The sequence below is a fragment of the Canis aureus genome, chromosome 11, assembly GCF_053574225.1.
Source record: "Canis aureus isolate CA01 chromosome 11, VMU_Caureus_v.1.0, whole genome shotgun sequence".
In the NCBI taxonomy this organism is placed as follows: domain Eukaryota; kingdom Metazoa; phylum Chordata; class Mammalia; order Carnivora; family Canidae; genus Canis; species Canis aureus.
In genome coordinates, this window is record NC_135621.1 from 72234385 (window position 1) to 72251452 (window position 17068).

Sequence of the window (17068 nt, forward strand, 5' to 3'; positions counted from 1 at the left end):
AATGAGAAATCTATATGTTTGGCCTCTGCTCCTATTCCTGACAGGCAAAACCTTGTAATTTCCTGAGTAGTAGAGGTGATGGGAGCCTCTTACGCAGGGCTCCTACATCCCTTGGAATTTCCAGGGTGAGAGGAGCATCTTTGATCTGACGAGGGGACTGTGGATGGGATCCTGGATGGATCAGGATGGGGGCTGGTCACCAGAAAGACCAACCCCGGGAAATTTCAGTCCCATCCTCCATCCTCCACAGAAGGGAGAGGGACTGGAGATTGAGTTAATAATCAATCATGACCCTGTGATGAAATCTCCATAGAAATCCATAAACTCTAGGGTTCAGAGGTTGGGAATGCATCCACATGCTTGGAGGGTGGCACACCCCAGCTCCACTGGGACAGAAGCTCCTGAGCTCGAGGCGCTTCCAGACCCCTCCCTTCTGTGCCTTTAAAACTGCACCTTTATGATATCCTTTGTAATAAACTGATAAGTGTAAGTATTTCCAAGTTTTGTCAGCCAATTCTTTTTGAGTTCTTTCCAAGTTTTATCTAGCAAATTATCCAACCTGAGGAGCCTCCAACCTTGGGAACCTCCCACTTTGTAGCCAAGTGAGACGGAAGCATAGGCACCCTGGTGACCCATGACCGTAACAGCATCTGAAATGAGGACAGTCTTGTGGAACTGAGCCCTTAAGCCTGGGGAGTCTCACACTAACTCCAGGTAGTTAGTATCAAAATGGAGTAAAATTACGGAACACCACACTGATGTACAGAGTGCTGGATAACTGGTTGATGTGAGGGGGAAAGCGCACAGGTTTCGTGTCAGAAGGATTGTGAGTAGAGAAACGTTTTCCTTTCCTACTACAGTGGCAAATTATGAATGAGTGTAAATGATATTTCTTTTTTAATTCATGAGAGACACAGAGAGAGGCAGAGACACAGGCAGGGGAGAAGCAGGCTCCCTGCCGGGAGCCCCATGCAGCATTGGATCCCAGGATCCCGGGATCACACCTTGAGCCAAAGGCAGATGCTCAACCACTGAACCACCCAGGTGTCCCAATATTTCAAAATACCATCAACCATGTGAGAGAGTTCCAGATATTGCTAACAAGTACTATCATTTTGTTGCCTCTACTCACAATGGAGGGAAATGTTCAGCTTCAGTTAGAGGTTTGGGTACATAAAGATGGAAAATATTTTTCCTTCTAGTTTTCCAGGATTCTGGAGTTTATCTCCCTGAATTCTATGTCTGCTGACTCCAAAGGGATCCTAAACGCCAGCTTAAGAATTCCTGAGGAATATGTGTAAGGAGCAGCGGGAGTTTCAAGGACTGAGTGCTTATCTACAAGCCTTTTCATTGCAAGCCCTGGGAGGCATTGAAAACAACCTAAAAGTTTACTAATAGACTAATAGGAAACTCGATAAGTGCCTTTTGGTACATCATAGAGTGGGGCCGCAAAAACAAATGAAGACAGAATAAGTCGTGGGGATAAGAGGTACAGCACAGGGAATATAGTCAATGATACTGTAATAGCGTGTGGTGACAGATGGCAGCTACACTTGTGGTGAGCACAGCATAACATATAGACTGGCTGAATCACAGTGTTGCACACCTGAAACTGATGTAGCATTGTGTCGACCCTACTTTATTTTTATTTTTTAAAAAAGATTTTATTAATTTATTCATCAGAGAGAGAGAGAGAGAGGCACAGACACAGGGGGAGGGAGAAGCAGGCTCCACACAGGGAGCCTGACGCGGGACTCCATCCTGGTACTCCAGGATCACGCCCTGGGCCGAAGGTGGCACTAAACCGCTGAGCCACCTGGGCTGCCCAACACTACTTTAATTTTTAAAAAGAATAAAAACAAACACACAAAAATGAGGATGTTCTTTATGTACCCCAAAGGATCCCTCTTTTGAAAAAAAAAAGTAAAAGGCTGGGGAGAAAGAACTAGGTATTCTTTATAGAGGTATTTTTTATATAGAATATCTCCGGAAGGGTACATTATAAAATGGTCACGTTGTTTGCTTCCTAGGAAGTGAGGGTGAGGTTCAAGAGTAAGAGAGAGCCTTTCCACTGTATGCCTTTTTATATTTATAACACATTGAACTATGTAAATATATGTAAACATATTACCCATTCATAAATTAAGTTTAAAATTAAAATGGTCGTAGTATGCTGGATTTGCTGGAATGGATCAAATTTCTTGTTATTACCTCATCCCTTTGTGAGAAAAGCCACTGTGTAGGGCCTTACAGGTAAGTTGGCTAATCTTGGATCTTGCGACCTGGTCACCCAGGAGTTTGTATTTGAGACACAGATGCATCAGTGAATAGAGGCACAGAAAAATCTCAATTGTTCTTATTTTTTTCCTAAACATTGTCCTCCCAGGGAGGGAGAAGAATAAGAAAGTATTCCCCCATTCCCCCCAGAACTGTAGATAAGAGAAAATTGAAGGCCAAAAAGGTTAAGTGCATTGAGATGACCCGATACAGGGTTACTGCTGCAGGGCTGGGCACTTTCACTTCCCTACTGTCTTAGGGCCAAAGCTGGCCCAGGAACCAAGGCCAAGCACTGGCATTTCCTCCCACAGCATGCAGGAGAAGCCATGGTTTCCTGAGAGCAACGGGAAGCAGGCCAGAGACACTGGCTCCCATCTGCTCCAGCTGACCCAACAGGGCTGGACAGGGCTCAGGGAAGCTCTTTGGGACCCGTGCTTAGGCAGGGCTGTCGCAGGAGAGAGCAAACCTAGCCTCCCTGGAAGGAGGGTTGGAGCGAGCAGGAGGGCTCTCCACCCTCAATCCAAGGGGCTCAAGAGCGAAAGGGCTTGTAGATTCAGAAGTTGGTTGGTTTACATACTGACAGTAAGTATATACACTTATTTCCACGTTACACATAATCCTTTGACTTTTACTCATTCACACACTCATGTGTTACCACATGATGCTGGCATGTGTGGGGCCCAATTCCTGTACATGTCATGAGGATGTTCTAGGAGAAGCTAGCTCTTTCACTGTCATATGGATCTCTCCCTCAAGTGTTCTGAGTCTGTGCCAGATGCTGTTGTATGTGATTTGTACGTATAAACTCATAATGTTCGTACCTGGCACAGAAGACGGAGCCATTATTAGGCCCACTTCACAGGTAAGAAATTGAGCCCTTGGAAAAGCCTGGGTTGATTCTGGGCAGTCTGGCTCCAGAGCCACGTGGTTTCTCCCGGTCTCTGAAAAGCCACCTGCCTTTATAGTGAGAGGGGTTCTCCCCGGAAGCCTCTGACTCTTCCTCTTCTCCCTCCACCTTTATGCTGACGGAGCTGAGGAACACACACCTAGGATTCAGGTCACCTCTGGTCCCCGCCTGCATTTGCACTAACTGCCCTTCTCACACTCTCACAGACTTACACCTTCACGAAGCCCGAGGCCAGGGACAGGAATTTAACTGGTTCTGTGGTCCCAGCAGCTGGGGCCTGCACACCCCCGGAGTGGGAAGGGCAGAGGGCTGGGGAGTGCAGGGGTCAACTCCTGGGGCGGGGTGGGGGGGGCTGCTACACTGTAGTGGCGGCCCCGCTGCGCTGCAGAAGACCAAAGCCACTCGAAGGCCTCTTGCAGGGGAGGCCAGGCCAGTGTGGGCGGGGAGGGCAGGTGGGAGAGCTGGGGGGGGGTGCGAGGGGGCGTGCACACACACACTACAAACTCGGGGAGACTAAGTCCTTATCGGTGGCATCTGTCTGCTGCCCCCGGCTGGCTTGGCTATAAATAGAGATGGTTATGTGAGAGATCTGGGGAAGTCAGAGACAGAGGCAGGCCCCAGACCCAGGTCCCTCCTCCCTCTTCATCCTCTCCTCACCCCCCCCCCCCCCCCCCCGTGGAGCTCTTGCCTCTTTGGATGACTTCCCCTGGCCCCAAAGAAGCACAGCTATGCCCCACCCCACTCTACCCTGACACATCTGATGTCACTACATGACCACCCCTCTGTAGGGCGCCCACATCCCAGTGAAATTTCTCCTACCGTGATCCGTGTAGCCCACAGCGTTATTGTTGGGCATCTCACCTCTCTGGTCTCGGCTTTGCTGCAGCTTAGCCAGAGCAAAATTTGGTAAAAGACAAACCACAGACAATGAAAAACAATGACCACTACTATGTTCACATCATCTATTTGTCCCCAAAGCCTAGGCCTCCTGACCTTGTTTCTCTGCTCTGCCTCTGCCTCCCACAGGCCAAGCAGCTGCCCCAGTGCTCCTGGCACCCCTGTCACATGCCTGGGGCCCCAACTCAAGTGGCTGAGTTAAAGAGCTTTCTAATGACAATTCCTCAAAGGACTCTATTAATTGCCTCGCATTAAGCTACTGGGTCTGTGAGGGCCATAGGGGGTGGAGGTGCGGGTGGATGGCGAGGAGGGGGAGGAGGTTGGGGAATAACAGGAACGAAGTGGGGGAAGGGTAGCAATCTGGGACTTTGCACACATCACATGAGACACTTGCTGACCTCGCTGTCTCTGTCTCTGTCTCTGTGTCTCTCTCTCTCTCTCACACACACACACGCACACAGCAGAGCCCCTGAGCAGGGTTGTGGGGAAGCAGCCTGCTAATGGAAGTCCAGCCAGGGCTGGGAGCTCCCTTCCAAGGAGAGGAGGCAGCCCCAGCAGCCAGGACACCCATTCATGTTTGCTTCTGGCTTTAGCATAACACAGATCATTAGATTCATGGCTGGAATGTCTCTCTGTCTTTATTCAAGCAGCTCTGAGTTGTCTCCCGTGACAGGAATTGCTGTTCAGACAAAAAGAGACTGCTCTCTCTGACAGACTAGTTCCCCTCCTGGGGGGCAATGGGGGGAAAAAGAGAAAGAGATTAATTTATCATCAGACTAAGATATTTCCGGGCCAGGAGGTGGCTAGTTCTACCACCCACTTTGCAAAGCAGGGGAAATATTAGCCTCTGTTAATGCTGTTGAACATGTCTCTGTGCCAGGCACTGAGCTAGGTCCTTCACATGAACTCTCTTGTTTAACCCTCACAAAAATTCTATAAAGTAGGTATTATTTTTAGACCCATCTTACAGGGGAGGAAACTGAGGCACAGAAAAATTAATTAATAAATTGATCAAGTTCACACTGCTGGTAAGCCGCAGGCTGTGTGACCAACCCTGCTCGTATACCCTGGACATGGGATTTTCAGTGCTAACCAGGAAAGTCCTGGGCAAACTGGGATGAGTTGGTAACCCCACTCCCTAGTCTTCCTGACTCTAGCCACCCACATGCTTAACCACTGGGATACTATCTAACAGAATACCATGTGCGGCTAACCAGTGCCAGGGGAGCACTCCAACCATGTGGACGATATAGCCAAGATCATCACAATGCCAGCCACCAGGACCGGAAATCCAAATACTGCCCACTTCTCGCTGCATCTTGGTGTTGGAATCACCAAGGAAAACACAATACAGTCAAGGTCTGGATAGAACAATGCTTTACTCCCATAAGAAGGGACAGAAGATCAGCTTCTACAGTGGGCATCATCCCCTGGTGGCTGGCGGGGGCCAACAATGGGTGCAGCCAGCTGGGCATTTGGCCTCTGTGCACCGGTCTTGGACCGCAGCAGAAGGTCCCAACTGGACCATGGACTCTGGAATAGAGAAAGCTGGGGCTTGGGCACCTGCTTGGGCAGAACAGAGGCAGTTCTGGAGCCTGAGCCTGGGAAAGACATTCCCACAGGGCTCCATAAGCCCAGCACAGCTGTGTGGGCTCTTGGGCTCTTGGTGAGGTCTGGGCCGGAGCACAGGAGAATGCCTCTTGGTGTTCTCAGGCCCGCACAGGAGAACTCCTTTCCCAACAGATGCTTGGCCTCAGAATACCTAATACCTGCTTTTCGGGTACTTCACACACACACACTCCCTGCACGGCCTCTCCTTCCTGCTGGACTCACGTGGAACACTCTCTTCTGCTTTTATAAACTTTTCATCACCTCTCCTGTGCCCCTGCGGTAGTCTGATTTGGGTGCTTTTAATAAAAAGCTGGTCATGTGTATGCCAGCTAAAGGACTGCTGGTGGACCTCCTACTACCACAACCTCTGTTTTGTTTAGGGCAGCAGTGGTGTCCTGCTTTACAATCCCCCCACCCCCCCAGCTCTCTGTTATCAGCCTCAGGAGTGGGTGGGGGCAGGGGAGGAGGAAGAGGTGAGATGCATATTAAATCCAGTAACATGCAAGAAGAGTACTGCCCCTCCGGGTAGCCCTCCCTGACTCCTGGCTCACACAGGTGAGAGAGAGAGAGAGAGAGAAGAAGAGGAGAAGAGAAGAGGAGAGGAGAGGAGAGGAGAGGGGAGGGGAGGGGAGGGGAGGGGAGGGGAGGGGAGGGGAGGGGAGGGGAGGGGAGGAGAGAGAAGAGAAGAGAAGAGAAGAGAAGAGAAGAGAAGAGAAGAGAAGAGAAGAGAAGAGAAGAGAAGAGAAGAGAAGAGAAGAGATGAGATGAGATAGCGGTTCCTTCTCTTTCTGTGGTTTCTTGCCTCAGATGCAGACTCCAGCCTTGCCCATTATACCCTGCCCACCTCTCCAACCTGCATTCTTCAAGATCCAGCTTAAATATTTCCTGAGAAGGCCGTGAGAATATCTCCAGCACCCGATGCGGGTCTAGCACAACAAGGGGCTTATGGTGGGGGAAAGCAGCCCACCTATGGCCATATTTCTGCTGGGTGATACTGCACCCCTTGGAGAGGTAGAGCCTTGACCCAAGCTAGCCAAACTGATTCTTTTTACCTAAGCTGGCCTCACACATTCTCTTTCCCAGAACTGGAAAGGTGTCTGAGAGAGAGCTGGACGAGCCTGTGTGTAGTATGTGGGCCTCGGCCATGAAGATGTCCCCTTGCAAGCCTACAGCATGCAAGTGACAGCAAAGGAAGTCAGGCTCTGGTGAGAAGGCCCAGGCTTACGTGGGAGCAGGGTACAGTCAGTGGACTGTGGCCTAGGCCTCTTCCCAATCCCAGTTCCAGGCCCCTCCCTTCCCAGTTACCTTTCTCCCCTTGGGTTCTTTCTGCATGGCACCGCTGAGTTTCCTGCAACTCAAGAGTCCTAAGTGCTCCAGAGGAGGAGTGTCCCCCCCCATTTGGGCCCCTTCTGTCCCAGTGCCAGCTGCATTGGCCCTTCCCCCTTGCTGTGCAACACTGAGTCAAATGGTTCTTGGTCCTGGCCACACACTATAATGACTTCAGCCTGATGGAACCAGATTCGGGCAGGGACCTGGGTGGCAGCAGTTTTTCAAGTCTCCTGTTTGCACAGGGTGCCCTCAGGGCAGCCAGGTTGGGAACTTCTGCTGTGGGGAAGGAAGAGCACAGGAAACCATGGGGTGGCTGGAGTCCTGAGTACTCATACCCACCACCTCTTCTCAGCTAGAGCTGCCCTGCCCAGCCTGTCCTTCTTCCTCCTCCCCTTCCTTCCAGCTCCTACCCAGCAAAGGTCAGTCTCCTGGAGCATTCCTGGTCCTCTCCCCCAACTCCCACACAAGACACTCCGAGCCATAGCTCTGGAACCCTGAAGAATCCTGCTCATCCTGGCCTCTGCCCTGCACAGACTCCCCTACCCCTCCTCCTCCTTCACTCACAGTGCTCTTCCTGACCCTTCTCTCTGCCTATCCCCTCAGTTCCTATCAGGCTTTCAAGACACAAGCAGCACCCCTCTTCCAGGAAGCCTTCTTGAGGGCTCCAGCCCATCCTAACCCCTTTCTTCTCTGATCTCCTATTTGTACTGAGTCCACGGTCCTCATCAGATTCATCTGCTGCTCCTCGTGACTCCTGGCCTTCCCTGTTGAACTTTCCAGGAGCTTGTCTGTCCAGCCAGTCTGTGAGACCTATGTCTGCCCACCTGCAGCCTGGCTCAACCCTGAGCCTGGCATGTGGAGATGCTCAGAAGTGGTGCATTGGTTGCCCCTGGAGCCCCTTTCCCTCACCTCTGTACCTCAGATTTTTAGGGACGGGCCCACCCTTGGGAGAGTCTTAAGGGGCTGGGTCATATGGGTGCAGGCTCCCTCCCACATGGAGACACTACTGTGGCTGATAAAATGAATAAGTTGGGGGAGGAGATGACATTACCTCTTAATTTCCTCTCAATGTGAAATCTCTGAGCCCAACATACCAGATGAACTGCTGCCCCAGCCAGCCTGCCTGCCTTTCCTCACCCCCAGCCTCTACCTCTTCCAGGGAGGCAGTGGCCAGGATGAGGGCCTGAAGCCACAGCCAGAAGTCAGTAAGAGGCCAGAATCAGCATGGAACTGGTTTTAGGGCCATTGGTCTGGCTAGCTGTGTAGCAGTAGGGGTGGGGGTGGGGTAGGTGGTGACACGTGGATGAAGCAAGTGCAGATCTCTGCCAGCCAACAGCAGCAGAATCACATGTCCCAAGAACTGTGAGTCCCCCTGCCACCCTGTCTATGGCCTTGATGAGAGCAGAGCAGGCATCGTCTCCCCAGAGCCTCAGGGCCAGGCCAGGCTAAGGAACAGCGTGATACAGACCTCAGAGGCTGACAGGTGACAAACCTTAAGACACCTCACCACTCATGCCCAGAAAGGCACATATGCAGAGAGGCGCCCACACAGCCGGCAACTGCAAGGGCCACAGGCAGACTTACAGGCACAGCGGCACGGGACTCACTCACAGACAAGTGAACAATCAGGAAGGTACCAGTCTGACCTAGATATCAAACATACTCATGTACAAGTAGACCCAGAGATGCAGTTCTCATCCTCCGTCGATGTCATCCTGACACACCCAAATCAGTCTTCCACACTGGAAGGAAGCCTTTGCTTGGTTTGTCAAGGCAATAATAGTGTGTTTCCCACCCACTTACCTCCCTTTCCTTTCACCTGCCCTCTCCTGGAGGCCTCCCGAGGGGCGTGCAGCTCAGCTTCCCCTCCCGAGCCAGTGAGGCACTCTGTCCCAGGGCTGTGGGATTAAGGAAATGGAAAGCAAAGTCTGGAGCTGGCTTTTGGCCTCTTTGCTGGAGGCTAGAGCCTGCCTTGTTTGTGGAGAGGGTTGGGCAAGGCAGCAAAGGCTGGGGAGGCTTCCAGTGTCCCCAGTTCCCAGTCCTGGTTTCTGTGCCATGCCAGGCCTCCTAAGGGAAAATCTGGGCTGGCGCAGCTGGGGCTGGATCCCCGGTATCCCTCTCCAGCCTCTCAGCCATCGCTTCACACCATCAACCAGCAGGTCTTATGCATCAGGGCATCCAAAGGCAGCCTTGCCTCTGGCCACTAGGATTCCATTTCAAGGCCAGTTTCAGGCTCTGGTTTCAGGGTTGAGTCTGGCTAGAAGAGTCCTGTTCTTCCTTCCTGGGCAGTGGCCTCTCCTGTGGATACAATTGGGCTGGGAGAGCTGAGGGTGCCCCCTGCGGGTGGTCAGGACCTGCGCAAGCAGAGAGGCCTCTGTGTGCTGGACCCAGAGACTGGATGTGGGGAAGGGTCAGAACTGCCCCTCAGGGCTGTGCCAGGCAAGCAGATTCTTACTGAGGGTTGTCCCGCTGCCTGGAGGTCTCCTCAGCTGTGGAATCCTCCTTTTCCTCCCGGCCACACCATACATACAGCAGCATGTTTGCATCCCAATTCCTCTCCGCCTGGCCCTGTTCTCTGGCCTCCATCTGCAGCCCTCCTCCTCCTGACATGCAGCAGGCTGCCTCCTCGTCATTTAGGTCAAGGTCACCTCCACAGAGGAGCCCTCCCTGATTGTGTTCTAAGATAGCTCCTCCTCCCCATTTTCTGTTTTACCTTTCCTCTGGCGCTGACCACTACGCGTCCGTGTGGATGTTTGTTTCTTTTCTGTCTCCGCCACTAGAATGGAAGCCCCACGAGGGCAGAGACCTGGCGTGTTTAGTCCCAGAATTTCCAAGCGCACACACAAAGTAGGCATGAAGTACACACACAGAGTATGCTAAGTGAGCGTGAGCAGGCACGCACACACCCAGGGACACACACGTCCTACCTCGTGAACGTGCACACAAGCACTCGCAGCACGCGCGTGGGCATGGGCCCAGGCAGAGGCAGGCATCCTCACGCGTCGCACTTGGCCCAGCTCCCCAGAGTCCAGGGGGAGGTGTTATCACCCACGTTCCCCCATCCAGGCAGCCTCCAGCAGGACTCCACTCAGCCCTCCTGGTGCTAACTCGGCCTGACACGCCGGTTGCACGTGGGGCTTCCTGTGGAAGCTGTAGCCAGCCCACTGCCGTTGTGGGGGCTGCTAATTGGCTCTGTGTTGGGCCTTGGGTCACCGCTCGGTCAGCCATGGCTGATACCTTCTTCCCACTTGTCTCAGGAAAGGCACTGCCGTCCCCTCTGCTTAGACCTCAGCTGGCTACTGAACCGCACATGCCTGGCCACGTGGGACTGGCTGGGCCAGCGAACCCCTTGATGGGGGCCCCCACCCCACTCACTCCCGAAGCGGGAGCAGAGATAGCTCGGCGAACAGGGGCTGTGGTGTGATAAGGAGGGTATGAGGAAGACCCGGACCCAAATTATCTCTGTTATGGTGCCTGAAATGCCACCATCTGCAATTTGGTTCCTCTAGGTCACTCCTTGCTTTCCCACAGGACTTCTGTTAACACACACAGCCCCTAGTGTATGTGGGGGAAGTCCTGAAAGGTGGGAAGAGAAAACCCTCCTAACTCGAATATTGTAATCGATCCTGGCTTGTATCCATCTGTCAGGGCTCTAAGCTTGATGCTGTTATGCTCTCAACACCCCATTTCCAGGGATTTTCAGTGGGTTGTTTTTAGAGTAGAAGCGGCTGCCTAGCTTAATGCCGCCACACCCCATATCTGAGGTACTGGAGTGTGGATGAAGGCGAAGTGGCTTTTCCTCAGCCATGTCTGGGATCCTCAGTGGGTGTTAGTTTCTCTGACTTTCTTCCCCAGTGGGGCTTGAGTGGGGAGAATGGGGCAGTGCTTGGGCCTTGAGAAAGCTCAAGACCTGGCTTCCCATATAGAGGTCCCCACCTTGCTCCCACGTTTCATTCTTCCAGAGCCTAACTCATATCCTTTCACAGGGCCCAAGATTTCTCCCAGTTTGGGACTAGAATATCTCTCACTCTGTAAGCCATCCTCAAGTGCTGCCTCCTCCAGGGAGTCCCCCTCTACTGCGACTCTGGCCTGGTTTGACAACCAGTGGCTATCTCCTTGCCCCATCTGCCCCACTCAGGGGATTACAGAGCTCAGGGACCATTTGGGCTGTACCATGCCTCTCCTGCCTTTCTTCCCCCAGTGCCCCAGCAGAGGGTTCATGACTGCACAAAACCCCATCTGCTCAAGAGCTTCAGTGGCCTCCTGTGATATAATCCCTCACTCAGGGAGAGGCAGTGTGCTAGGGAACGCCCACAAGAGGCTTTGGGGCCTCCTGGGCCAGCTTGGACCCCTGCTCTGACCATGGGCAGGACACGGTCTTCCCTGACCCAGAATCCAGAAGAGAATGCTGAGCTGCCCCAGGAAAGGAGGAGTGAGGGGTGCCAGCTCTGTCCTCCCACCCTGCAGGGCATGGCCAGAGAATGACCTGAAGCTGCTGGCCATTCCAGCCCAGAGGGAAGCACAGCCCAAGCCTGAGGCCTTGGGGTGAAGCCCCTGGAACAGCTGAAAAGTCCAGCATTTAAAAGCCAGTGGAGGGATGCCTGGGTGGCTCAGTCAGTTCAGCGTCTGCCTGTGGCTCAGGTCATGATCTGGGAGTCCCTGAATAGAGCCACCCATCGGTTTCCCTGCTCCGAGGGGAGCCTGCTTCTCCCTCTGCCACTCCCCTGCTTGCGTGCTCTCTCTGACAAAAAAGGTAAATAAAATCTTTAAGAAAAGTAAAAAAAAAAAAAAAAAAAATCCAGTGGATTAGGGCACCTAGCTGGCTCTGTCAGTACAGCATACGACTCTTGATCTCAGGGTTGTGGGGTCAAGCCCCACGTTGGGTATAGAGAGTAGTTAATAAAAATAAAATCCAGTGGATTATTAAAGAAAAAAAAAAGAGAGGGAAATTTTGAATTGAACAAGAACGGAAATTGCACTTCCCACAGGGTTATCCTTAAAGTCTTACCATGAGATTATTGAATTGGTACCAGCTCTCGGGATCCATGAAGTGGGTGATTCTATAGATCTATGTTCTTTTCCAGGGTTTTCCATGGAATCACGAGAAAATCTGTGTGTTGGGTGAGAGAGTGTGCAGGCGAGTAAAGAGAATTCGCCCACTGTGCAAATAACCTTGTTTATTGAGCCATTAAACAGGATGAAGCAGGTTTTTCTCTCCCTTGGGGCTTTTTGGAGCTTTAATGTACTGATGGGCTGCAGGACTCTCTGAGGTAAGGGTGCAGCAGGTGGATGGATGGTAGAGGACTCGGTGTTCCCAAGGGTCACAGGAATTCTTTGTTCTGGATTTACCAGTTAACATCTCCTAAGGAAACAGCATTTGGGAAACAGTGCTGAACTGCTCTGTGGGTAATACTTCATGTGGGTTATTTACTATCACATGTAAGTCCTGCTTTCCTAAATTATTGGAAAACAGTTCTAAAGAACTAAAAACAGAACATTTCTCCTCCTAAGAAACACTTGAGTCATATAATCTGTCATGGATCTTTGGGATGACCTCCTCAGACTTGCTCTAGGACTGTCCTCCAGTAGGGATTTGTTTTTTAAGGGTGACCAACTCAACCCATTTTTACAACTGGAAGTCCCGCATCCCAGAAACTCCCTCAGTCCTGAGCAAACTAGGTCACAGGTCTCACCGCTTCTTCACAAGTATTTATTTCAACAGCAGGGGTTGAAAGGAGCTCAACAAGGAGCTCTCTGAGCCCCATAGGGCACCTTGTAAGGGGGGCGTTTCAATGGATTAGGCTACTGACCAGCCTTTCCCTTCCTTCTGGCTAGACTCCCACCCTGTGGGTCACAGTACCTAGGCCTGCTGGGCCGGTGGAGAAGGGGAGGAAGGTTGCCTGACTCTCAAAAGACACTCTGAGCCATAGCTCTGGAACCCTGAAGAATCCTGCTCATCCTGGCCCCTGCCCTGCACAGACTCCTCTACCCCTCCTCCTCCTTCACTCACAGTGCTCTTCCTGACCCTTCTCTCTGCCTATCCCCTCAGTTCCTATCAGGCTTTCAAGACGCAGACAGCACCCCTCCTCCAGGAAGCCTTCCTGAGGGCTCCAGCCCATCCTAACCCCTTTCTTCTCTGATCTCCTATTTGTACTGAGTCCACGGTCCTCATCAGATTCATCTGCTGCTCCTCATGACTCCTGGCCTTCCCTGTTGAACTTTCCAGGAGCTTGTCTGTCCAGCCAGTCTGTGAGACCTATGTCTGCCCACCTGCAGCCTGGCTCAACCCTGAGCCTGGCATGTGGAGATGCTCAGAAGTGGTGCATTGGTTGCCCCTGGAGCCCCTTTCCCTCACCTCTGTACCTCAGATTTTTAGGGACGGGCCCACTCTTGGGAGAGTCCTAAGGGGCTGGGTCATATGGGTGTAGGCTCCCTCCCACATGGAGACAACTCTGGCCTGGCCTATGGAAAGGATAATTGGGGAGGGGGTTGCAAACCCTCAGGATTCTGGGAGGAGGGAGCTTGAGCTGCACTGGGGTGGGGAGTGGACAAGTCTTTTGGGCACCTGGTATCAGTCTGGACAGCTGTCTGCCCTGGAGCAAGTTTCTCAGCCTCTGTTTTCCTCACTTTGCTCCATCTGCCTGACTCCAGGGACCTTCCCTTCTCTCACATGGGCTCTTCCTGGAGGCTGTGACCCCGTCCAAGGCTTGGGCTGCTTACCATATGCCCAGTGCCTGCTAAGGAGGTCCTAGCCAGGTTCACTTCCAGAAGACAAAGCCCCAGAGGTATCTGTCCTGAACTCCCATCTCTTTCCAGGAGCCCTGCTGGCAGAGGCCTGTCTGAGCCTGTCAAAGGAAATGCGCTGTACTTAACTCTGAAACAAGTGTTCCTTGAATACAGTTTTCAACTACCCTCTCACATAAGGGGGTTTGAACCTATCTCAACAGTAGGTGTGGAAGTGCAGTGAAAATGTGATAGACTTAACTCTGAGAATCAAGCGATCCTTGACTGCACTGTCATAGATGAACAATCTGAAGGGCCGATGAGACAGACCAGTCCCAAGTTCAGCACCCCCTTGCACCCAAGCCGTGCACCTGAGCCTCATGCTAAGCCTTGCCCTCCACTCAGCCTTGCCGGGAGGTCTGCCCAATGCCTACAGATTGGAGCGTCTGAGCTCCTGGTCAGTAACCCTAACCCTAGATTGTGTTCTGTCCTGACCTAGGCCCCGAGCCTAGCTCCAAATTCCAAGGCATTGAGAACACATGAGTGACAGCAGAAAGCTCGCCCATGCACCCAGATGAAATTGTGCGATTTGGAATTCCGGCAGATGATTCCAGCTTGAAAACTCAGAAGGGCCTCTTAAGCCCAGTCAACACCTTCCATGGCCCCCTTTACATCGGCTATGAGCCCAAGCCTCATGCTGAGTCTTGCCCTCAACTCAGCGTCCTGGGAGGTCTCCACCCTGGTAGATAGGACCAACAGAGCTCCTAGGGCCCTAACCCTAACCCTAAATTGGGTTCCGCACCGTCCTCACCTCGGGGCCTGGCTCCTGCGAAGGGTGGGGGACTAGTGAGCCACATCATAAAGGTCACCTGATCACCCAGGTGGAAATTGTGCCATTTGGATGAGGGGTAGAGAGGAGAAGCCCGAGATCCACACCTGGAAGGGGGACATCAAACTGTCCCTGTTTGCTGAAGACACGGTACCAGAAACAGGAAACCTGAGAGACTCCACCAAAAACTGTTAGAACTAATGAGTGAATTCAGTAAAGTCATGGGACACAAAATGAACCTACAGAGATCAGTAGCCTTGCTGTGTCCCGACAATGAGCACTGAGGAAGGAAATTAAGGAAATGACTCTCTTCTCAGGAGCATCAAAAAGAACAAAATAATTAGACTAAACCAAGGAAGTGCAAGACTTGTGCACTGAGACCTACAAAAATTTGGGAGGCCATCCTGGGCTCGTGGGGTGGGAGCCTCAGCTTGTGAAAATGACTGCAGTTCCTGAAGCCACTCTCCAGTTTCAATGTCACTCCTATCAAAACCATGGTGGCAGATCTTAGAAATAGAAAAAAAAAAAAAAAACTAACATCCGTCTGCCCCCACGAATGACCCCGGACAGCAAGTCAGTATTGGAGAAGCAGGACAGAGCGGGACGCAGCACTTTCCTATTTCAATCGATGTCACATCACAGAGACGCAGGATGAACCAGTGCAGTTCTCGGCCGCGGCTGGCTCCGTCGGTGAATCACCGGACTCCTGACCTCGCCCCCAGTCCTGATCTCAGGGTCGTGAGTTCTAGCCCTGGGCTGGGCCGTGGACGAGGCGTGGCACCTACTTAAACCAGACCCACGGGGGGTGGTTCCGGCATCAGCTGAAGGAGCAGAATAGAGAGCCTGGAAGGACATGTGCTCTGATACAGTCAACTGATTTTTAAAAAAATTTAATTTTAAATCCAATGAATTAATGTAGAGTGTATTATTAGTTTCAGAGATGGAATTCAGGGATTCACCAGTTGGAGAGAACAGCAGTGCTCGTGACATCCCGCGCCCTCCTTCAAGCCCGTCCCCGTGACCCCGCCCCCCTCCCCTCCCCTCCCCTCCCCTCCCCTCCCCTCCAGCGACCCGCAGTGTGTTTCCTCGGATTAAGAGTCTCTTTTTCCTCCGTCTCTGTTTCCATCTTATTTGTCTTTCCTTCCCTTCACGGATGTTCCTCTGCTTTGCTTCTTTAATTCCACCTGTGAATGACGCCACACGGTCATTCTCTTTCCGGACTGACTTATTTCACTTAACACGATCCCTCTAGCTCTGTCCGCGTCACTGCGAACGGCGAGATGTCCTTCTCTTCGACGCTGAGTGACACCCGACCTCTCTCTCTGTCTCTGTCTCTCGCCACCACCCGTCTCCATCCCCTTTATCCACCCTCTGCCCGAGGGCACCGAGGCTCCGCCCGCAGTGTGGCCGCCGTGGACCCGGCTGCCGTGCACATCGGGGGCAGGTGCCCCGCGTCTCCCGCGTCTCCATCTCCCGGGAGCTCCAGGCCGCGCACCTGCCGGTCCGGGGCGGCTCCAGCGGGCACTCCCCGAGCAGCCTCCGCGCTGTCTCCAGGGCGGCCGCACCGGCCCGCGGCCCCGCCCGCAGCGCAGGAGGGTGCAGGGGATTTTGCGGGACGGGGTGAGTTTGGTCCACATGTCACGTCGTCCCTGGGCTCCAGGTCCCCGTCCGCCAGTGTCCTGGGGAAGTCGGGGTTGGGCTCCGCGTCGGGGAGACGTTTCCGCCGCTCACAGGCCTCGGCTGGAGCCTGGACGGAGGCGGGGGCGGCCCTGGGCGCGGGGACGCCGCCTCCCGCTCGGCCTCCTGCAGCGCCTGCGCGTCCCGCAGGGGGCGCCCGAGCCCAGGCCCCGCCGGGGGCGCGTGCGCAGTAGCCTCGTCCGCCTGCTGAGGGGAGCCTGGGCGCGCGGGGAGGCTCGGGGAGGCCGCGGGGGGGGCGTCCACGCTGACAGGGCCCGGCTCCTTAGGACCTGCGGGGAGGCTTCCGGAGGACGTGGGGCCGTGTCCATGCTGACAGGGCCCGGCTCCTCAGGACCCGCGGGGAGGCTCGGGGAGGCCGTGGGGCCGCGTCCACGCTGACAGGGCCCGGCTCCTCAGGACCCGCGGGGAGGCTCGGGGAGGCCGTGGGGCCGCGTCCACGCTGACAGGGCCCGGCTCCTCAGGACCCGCGGGGAGGCTTGGGGAGGCCGTGGGGCCGCGTCCACGCTGACAGGGCCCGGCTCCTCAGGACCCGCGGGGAGGCTCGGGGAGGCCGTGGGGCCGCGTCCACGCTGACAGGGCCCGGCCTACTTAGGACCCCGTGGGAAGGCTTCAGGAAGACGTAGGGTTACTGTTAGGGTTAGAGTTAGGGTTAGGGTTAGTGGTGGGGTTAGGGGTTAGGGTTAGGTTTAGGCTTAGGCTTAGGCTTAGGCGTTAGGGGTTAGAGTTAGGATTAGGGGTTCCGGATTAGGGTTAGGGTTAGGGTGAGTTGGGTTAGGGTTAGGGGTTAGGGATAGGGT

The 17068-nt window shown here is 53.6% G+C and overlaps 1 long non-coding RNA gene across 1 annotated transcript; it reads right to left on the reverse strand.

Moving 5' to 3' along the window:
* Positions 1–15447: 15447 nt before the first annotated feature.
* LOC144324383 (uncharacterized) lies at positions 15448–16370 on the reverse strand. Its single transcript, XR_013389936.1, has 2 exons — positions 16069–16370; positions 15448–15757 (listed from the first exon to the last, which is right to left on the reverse strand). It is a non-coding gene; the product is annotated as an uncharacterized LOC144324383 (long non-coding RNA).
* Between the last annotated feature and the right edge of the window lie 698 nt (positions 16371–17068).